This window comes from Hoplias malabaricus, chromosome 4 (assembly GCF_029633855.1).
Source record: "Hoplias malabaricus isolate fHopMal1 chromosome 4, fHopMal1.hap1, whole genome shotgun sequence".
Classification (NCBI taxonomy): domain Eukaryota; kingdom Metazoa; phylum Chordata; class Actinopteri; order Characiformes; family Erythrinidae; genus Hoplias; species Hoplias malabaricus.
Window position 1 is genome coordinate 48978702 of NC_089803.1, and position 6225 is coordinate 48984926.

At 39.1% G+C, this 6225-nt stretch overlaps 1 protein-coding gene across 1 annotated transcript in view; it reads right to left on the reverse strand.

The window, feature by feature from the left end:
* Positions 1 to 6225, reverse strand: part of parp12b (poly (ADP-ribose) polymerase family, member 12b) — a 45899-nt gene that overhangs the window by 37229 nt on the left and 2445 nt on the right. The gene's annotated exons all lie outside the window — the stretch shown is intronic.

A 6225-nucleotide genomic window follows, 5' to 3' on the forward strand; every position in this document is an offset into this window, starting at 1 on the left:
TTGTTTTCTCAGCTGCTGGTTTTTGAACTGTATCTATCGAAATAGATCAGGCTGCTTCTCGTAACAAGCATTCCTACTATAACAAGCCTGCAAATGGTTTAAATACAATAGGTTTACAGTTCGGAACTTTGTTAAAAATTGTATTGTTTATACTTAGAAATAATAATAATAATAATAATTGTAATAATAATAAAAATAATATATAACATTTCAAGAACTCAGATGCTAATTACAGTCAATACATAGAACTTAATACTTAATAGACAGAGCAAATACAGTATTCATAATGAATACTGAATACTGAATACGAACATGAATAGTTTTGATTGATTTTTTTTATGTTTGATTTTAATAAAGAGAGAGTTGGAGGATGTTGGACCAGAGAGCAAGGAGACTTCCAGAGCCATGGAGCAGATCTAAAAAATGCACAATCACCGTACTTGTGAAGGCTGGAGGGAGGGACAGTTAACTGCTAGGCTGAGGAAGGCCTGAGAGTGCAAGTGGGTTTGTAAGAATCGAGATCATGTAAGTATGAAAGAGCAAGGTTATTTAGAGCTTTCTAAGGGAAAGGAGTATTTTTTATTTTAATGCCACTGAGAAGATAAAGGCATTAATAAGAATATCAGCATCAGGCAGAAAGAGATTGCCTATTTTTGGCAATATTATGCAAATGAAAATATGACATTTGAAATACAGATCTGATGTGAGCATCAAGTAAAAGGGTCGAGTCAAGAACGACACCCAGATTACAAACCAGGGATGAAGGAGATACACTTGACTTGTCAATAGACAGAGAACGAAAACTAGGATTTTTGAGAAATTATTTAGAACCGATTCGCATGAATTCAGTTTTATCACTATTCAACTTGAAGAAATTGTGATTTACCCATTTACTGATTTCTGATTAAAAAAAGGTTTCTAGCTTGCGAATAAGTGGTTGTCAATGGATTCAGTAATAAAATAAATCAATGAAAAAGGGGCCCAAAAACTGATCCCTGAGAAACCCCTTTAAAAACAAGAGAAATGGACGAAGTATAACCAGAAAGGGTAATTAACTGTTTTCTGTTAGTTATATATGAGGTGAAACAGTCCAGGGTGAAACCATCAATGCCCAGCTCCTGCAGCCAGGACAGAAGGATGGGGTTCATGGGTTACGAGTACTTGGTTAACTGTTTTTAGGTGTCAATATTTTAATATAGAAATCACTATTTTCTAAAATAATTTCTGAAGGCATTTGGGAAACCTTGCATTGATAATGAGAACAAACTGGCAGCACTTTCATTGAAAACAACACTGTGGAGTGCACACTGTGCAACATCAAAATTGTTCACAACAATTTGAAATGTTGGTGGCACAGTGGTGCAGCAGGTAGTGTCGCAGTCACACAGCTCCAGGGACCTAGAGGTTGTGGGTTCGATTCCAGGTGACTGTCTGTGAGGAGTGTGATGTGTTCTCTCTGTGTCTGCGTGGGTTTCCTCCGGGTGACTGTCTGTGAGGAGTGTGGTGTGTTTTCTCTGTGTCTGCGTGGGTTTCCTCCAGGTGACTGTCTGTAAGGAGTGTGGTGTGTTCTCCCTGTGTCCGCGTGGTAGGTGGATTGGCGACTCAAAGTTGTCCATATGTTTGTGAATGTGTGAGTGTGTGTTGCCCTGTGAAGGACTGGCGCCCCCTCCAGGATGTATTTCTGCCTTGTGCCCAATGATTCCAGGTAGGCTCTGGACCCACCGCGACCCTGAACTGGATAAGGGTTACAGATAATAAATGAATGAGTGAATGAATTTGAAATGTTCTATGTTCAGTATGTTCAGTCACTGAAAACTAAAGCATCCTGCTGTGCTGATTACTTCAGCAGGACAGCCAAGAGCTAAGCATTTGTCAATGGCAACTTTTATTTTTTTAAAAATGTGATTCCTCACTCTAAAATGCCATCACAACTAATTGCAAAAATGAGTGATGTTGAGCCAGAGTTTTAAAGACCATCACAAAGCCAAAGGCTATAAGGCTTCTATAATATAGAAAGGCTATAAGATCTAATGCCACCAAAAAAAAAAGAAACTTTAAAACTTTAATGCCTGGACTGAAACTGGATTTTTCTTTGTTTTGTTGCCCTACTGCTTGGAAGAATGACACTGTGTCTATTGCCCCTACATATTCCGGATTCAGCACAGCCTCTGCAGTAGAGTGAGTGTGCACTGCTAATGTTAAATACAGCTCCAGATGTTCAGGTTATTTTAATAGATATATATGCTAACATTATCCTGTTTCTTTAGTTGTATGCTGACTGAGGTACATGTAGGGATTTACACTGTGGTTGCTATACTTATTATAGGCATGTTCTGTCTTATTTTTAGCAGTAACATTAATTAGCACAGAAATGCCAGCTGTTATTTCTGTATTAGCGTTGCCATGTTGTTTAATGCTATATTTCACATCAACCACTTAGTGACAGTGATTTCGTACATTTTTTTTTCTTGAAAGGTCAATGCTGCTTTAAAATATTTATCTTGTTGGAAACTAGGTGATTGAAATGCGAAATCTGGAAATTCATGAACTTAATTATAAACAAATCATACATTCAATATCAATTTTTTATTACAAAAATAACTAAGAAGTAATTTTCAGAGTAGAGTGAATGTACATTACTGTGTTGTATGCTGACTGAGGCACATGTAGGAATTTAAACTGTGGTTGCTAGGTGGCAAAAATAAAGCTGCATCAACCACCCTGGGGTCCATTACTGAGTGCAGCGGACAAGGAGCCAACAGAGGAGTTATTCATGTATAGTTTGATGAAGCTATATTGTGATACAGATCCAGATATTTGCTGGAAATATGTATGTATTTATAAATTAATCCTTTATTACTTTGTATTATGATTTTCTTTTTCCCAAATATGGAGATTCGCTGCTGTGTCAACAAACAAAGAGCACAAGACACTTGAAATTTCAGGAAGAGCTTCAAGTACAGCTTATATTAAATTTACACAATAATTAAGAACACATTTCTAAGTAACTATCATATATATATATATATATATATATATATATATATATATATATATATATATATATATATAAAAAATATACACACACACACACACACACACACATATACACACACACAGAGGTTGGACAATGAAACTGAAACACCTGTCATTTTAGTGTGGGAGGTTTCATGGCTAAACTGGACCAGCCTGGTGGCCAATCTAAATTAATTGCACATTGCAACAGTAAGAGCAGAGTGTGAAGGTTCAATTAGCAGGGTAAGAGCACAGTTTTGCTCAAAATATTGCAATGCACACAACATTACGGGTGACATACCAGAGTTCAAAAGAAGACAAATTGTTGGTGCACGTCTTGCTGGCGCATCTGTGACCAAGACAGCAAGTCTTTGTGATGTATCAAGAGCCACGTTATCCAGGGTAATGTCAGCATACCACCAAGAAGGACGAAACACATCCAACAGGATTAACTGTGGATGCAAGAGGAAGCTGTCTGAAAGGGATGTTTGGGTGCTAACCCGGATTGTATCCAAAAAACATAAAAACACGGCTGACCAAATCACGGCAGAATTAAATGTGCACCTCAACTCTCCTGTTTCCACCAGAACTGTCTGTCGGGAGCTCCAGAGGATCAATATACATGGCCGGGCTGCTATAGCCAAACCTTTGGTCACTCATGCCAATGCCAAACGTCGGCTTCAATGGTATAGAATGGCGCAAATCTTAGGCTGTGGATGTGAAACATGTATTGTTCTCTGATGAGTCCACCTTTACTGTTTTCCCCACATCCGGGAGAGTTACTGTGTGGAGAAGCCCCAAAGAAGCGTACCACCCAGACTGTTGCATGCCCCTAATGAAGAATGGGGTGGATCAGTGATGGTTTGGGCTGCCATATCATGCATTCCCTTGGCCCAATACTTGTGCTAGATGGGCGAGTCACTGCCAAGGACTACCGAGCCATTCTGGAGGACCATGTGCATCCAATGGTTCAAACATTGTATCCTGAAGGCGGTGCCGTGTATCAGGATGACAATGCACCAATACACACAGTAAGACTGGTGAAAGATTGGTTTGATGAACATGAAAGTGAAGTTGAACATCTCCCATGGCCTGCACAGTCACCAGATCTAAATATTATTGAGCCCCTTTGGGGTGTTTTGGAAACGTTTTCCTCCACCAGCATCACGTAGTGACCTGGCCACTAACCTGCAAGAAGAATGGCTTAAAATATATATATAATTTGTTTCATTTCATGTACACATATAAAACCCATAGTAATCAGATTTATGCATATACAGTAACTGAGAGTATGTGTGTGGCCTGAGTAATGGCATTATTCACATCCTGAACAGAGCCAACCTGGAATCATTGGGCACAAGGCCGGAATACACCCTGGAGGGGGCGCCAGTCCTTCACAGGGTAACACAGACACACACACATTCACAGACACTCACACCTACGGACACTTTTAAGTTGATCCACCTACCAACGTGTGTTTTTGGACTGTGGAAGGAAACCGGAGCACCCGGAGGAAACCCACGCGGACACGGGGAGAACACACCAAACTCCTCACAGACAGTCACCCGGAGCGGGAATCGAACCCACAACCTCCAGGTCCCTGTGTCCACAGCTCCCTGGAGCTGTGCGACTGCGACACTACCTGCTGCGCCACTGTGCCGCCCATAAAAATTATCCACTCTCCCCGTCGGAAAATCGAATCCTGGTCTTCCGCGTGACAGGCAGAGATACTGTCCACTATACTAACGAGGATGACTTGGTTATTTCAGTTGTGAAAATTAATTATCCCTTGCAAAGTTATGTGAAGACCATTCCCCTTGTGTCAGGAGGATTTTAGCACCGAGTTATGGGCAGCCATCCTCCATACCCAGATTTAACTGGTGACCTTCTAGTACCAAGCAAGCTCCTTTAACTATTAGGCCATGGCTGCCTCTGTACAGGTCTTCAGTGTTGTTTCAGGGCATTTTTAAAAAAGACACTATTCTGAAATGAATAGTTTTGACAGGAACTGACAAAATTACATTTTAATTGATATTTTAATGTTACTTAATGCAAGTAACTAAGTATTATTAACAAGAATAATATATACTTGATACAGGAACTGGGACCCAGTCATTTATTTCGAAACACGTAAATTCCTGTATGAACATCTGATTGATAAAACCTTGCTGCATGTAATGGCGATCCAGCTGACTTGTTTAAAGTACTGAGAAAACATTTCCTGGTGTTGTAGCTTTAATAATCCAGAGATTTTGCCAGATTTCACCTAAAGCTCAACAAGAGCTGTGCAGATGAACTGCTCAGAAGGCATTAACAGTCAGATTTGTTCAGTTAACTGATGTGGTTTATTACTCTATAGAAGTTAATCCTACCTGAGGAGCCGGGTGGTTAACTCTAGCCTAGATTTATATTATTGAGATAAAATTGAGATTAAAATTGTGAAGATTTTAATTTATGAATTTGAATTTTGTAATTGAATATATTACCACTTCACCATTTCATAAAAAAAAAAAAAAATAATAGTTGTTGAAAATCAAATTCATGAGTTACTCCATTAAATATTTCAAGTGTATTAAATGTCATAAAAAAAAGATAAATATGAGCAAAACATTCAAACTACTGATTCTAATACTCATGTCAGTTATTCAGCTCCATAGCATGGTGCCTTCCCGGGTTCATTTACATTCACATGCCCATAGCATCTTCTGGTCTGAGGCAAGGCCACGGTTGGCTGCTGACCTTCAGATCGAACAATGGCCAGATTGAGATCAGCAAATTCAAGTCTGAATATTAAGCCCTTTTAGCTATTACTAATGTCTAGTAATGCTTGCTGGTTGTAGACAATATTTGGATTAATATATTACACAAGTTCGTTATGTTTGTTAAGTACATGTAATGATAGTTCATTTTGCCACTGCTAAATTATTGCAGCAATTTCAATAAATAAATATAATATAAATGTTTGTTAAATTGTAGTTATTTTCTGTTGTTACAGGGTTTCCCACAGTGCTTCCCCACAGATAGGGTGGTCGCCTTGACAACGGCCACCCCCCTCCCCCACAATTCCTTTCGTGCAATTCCTTCATTTTCTTATCAAGGCTTTCAAGATGTTTGCGTGTGACAACACGCTTTGTGTTTTGTGATTTGTTCAGTGAAACACTCAATAATAAGAGATCTTTCAATGTTCCAAAGTACTATCGGTGACTCGTT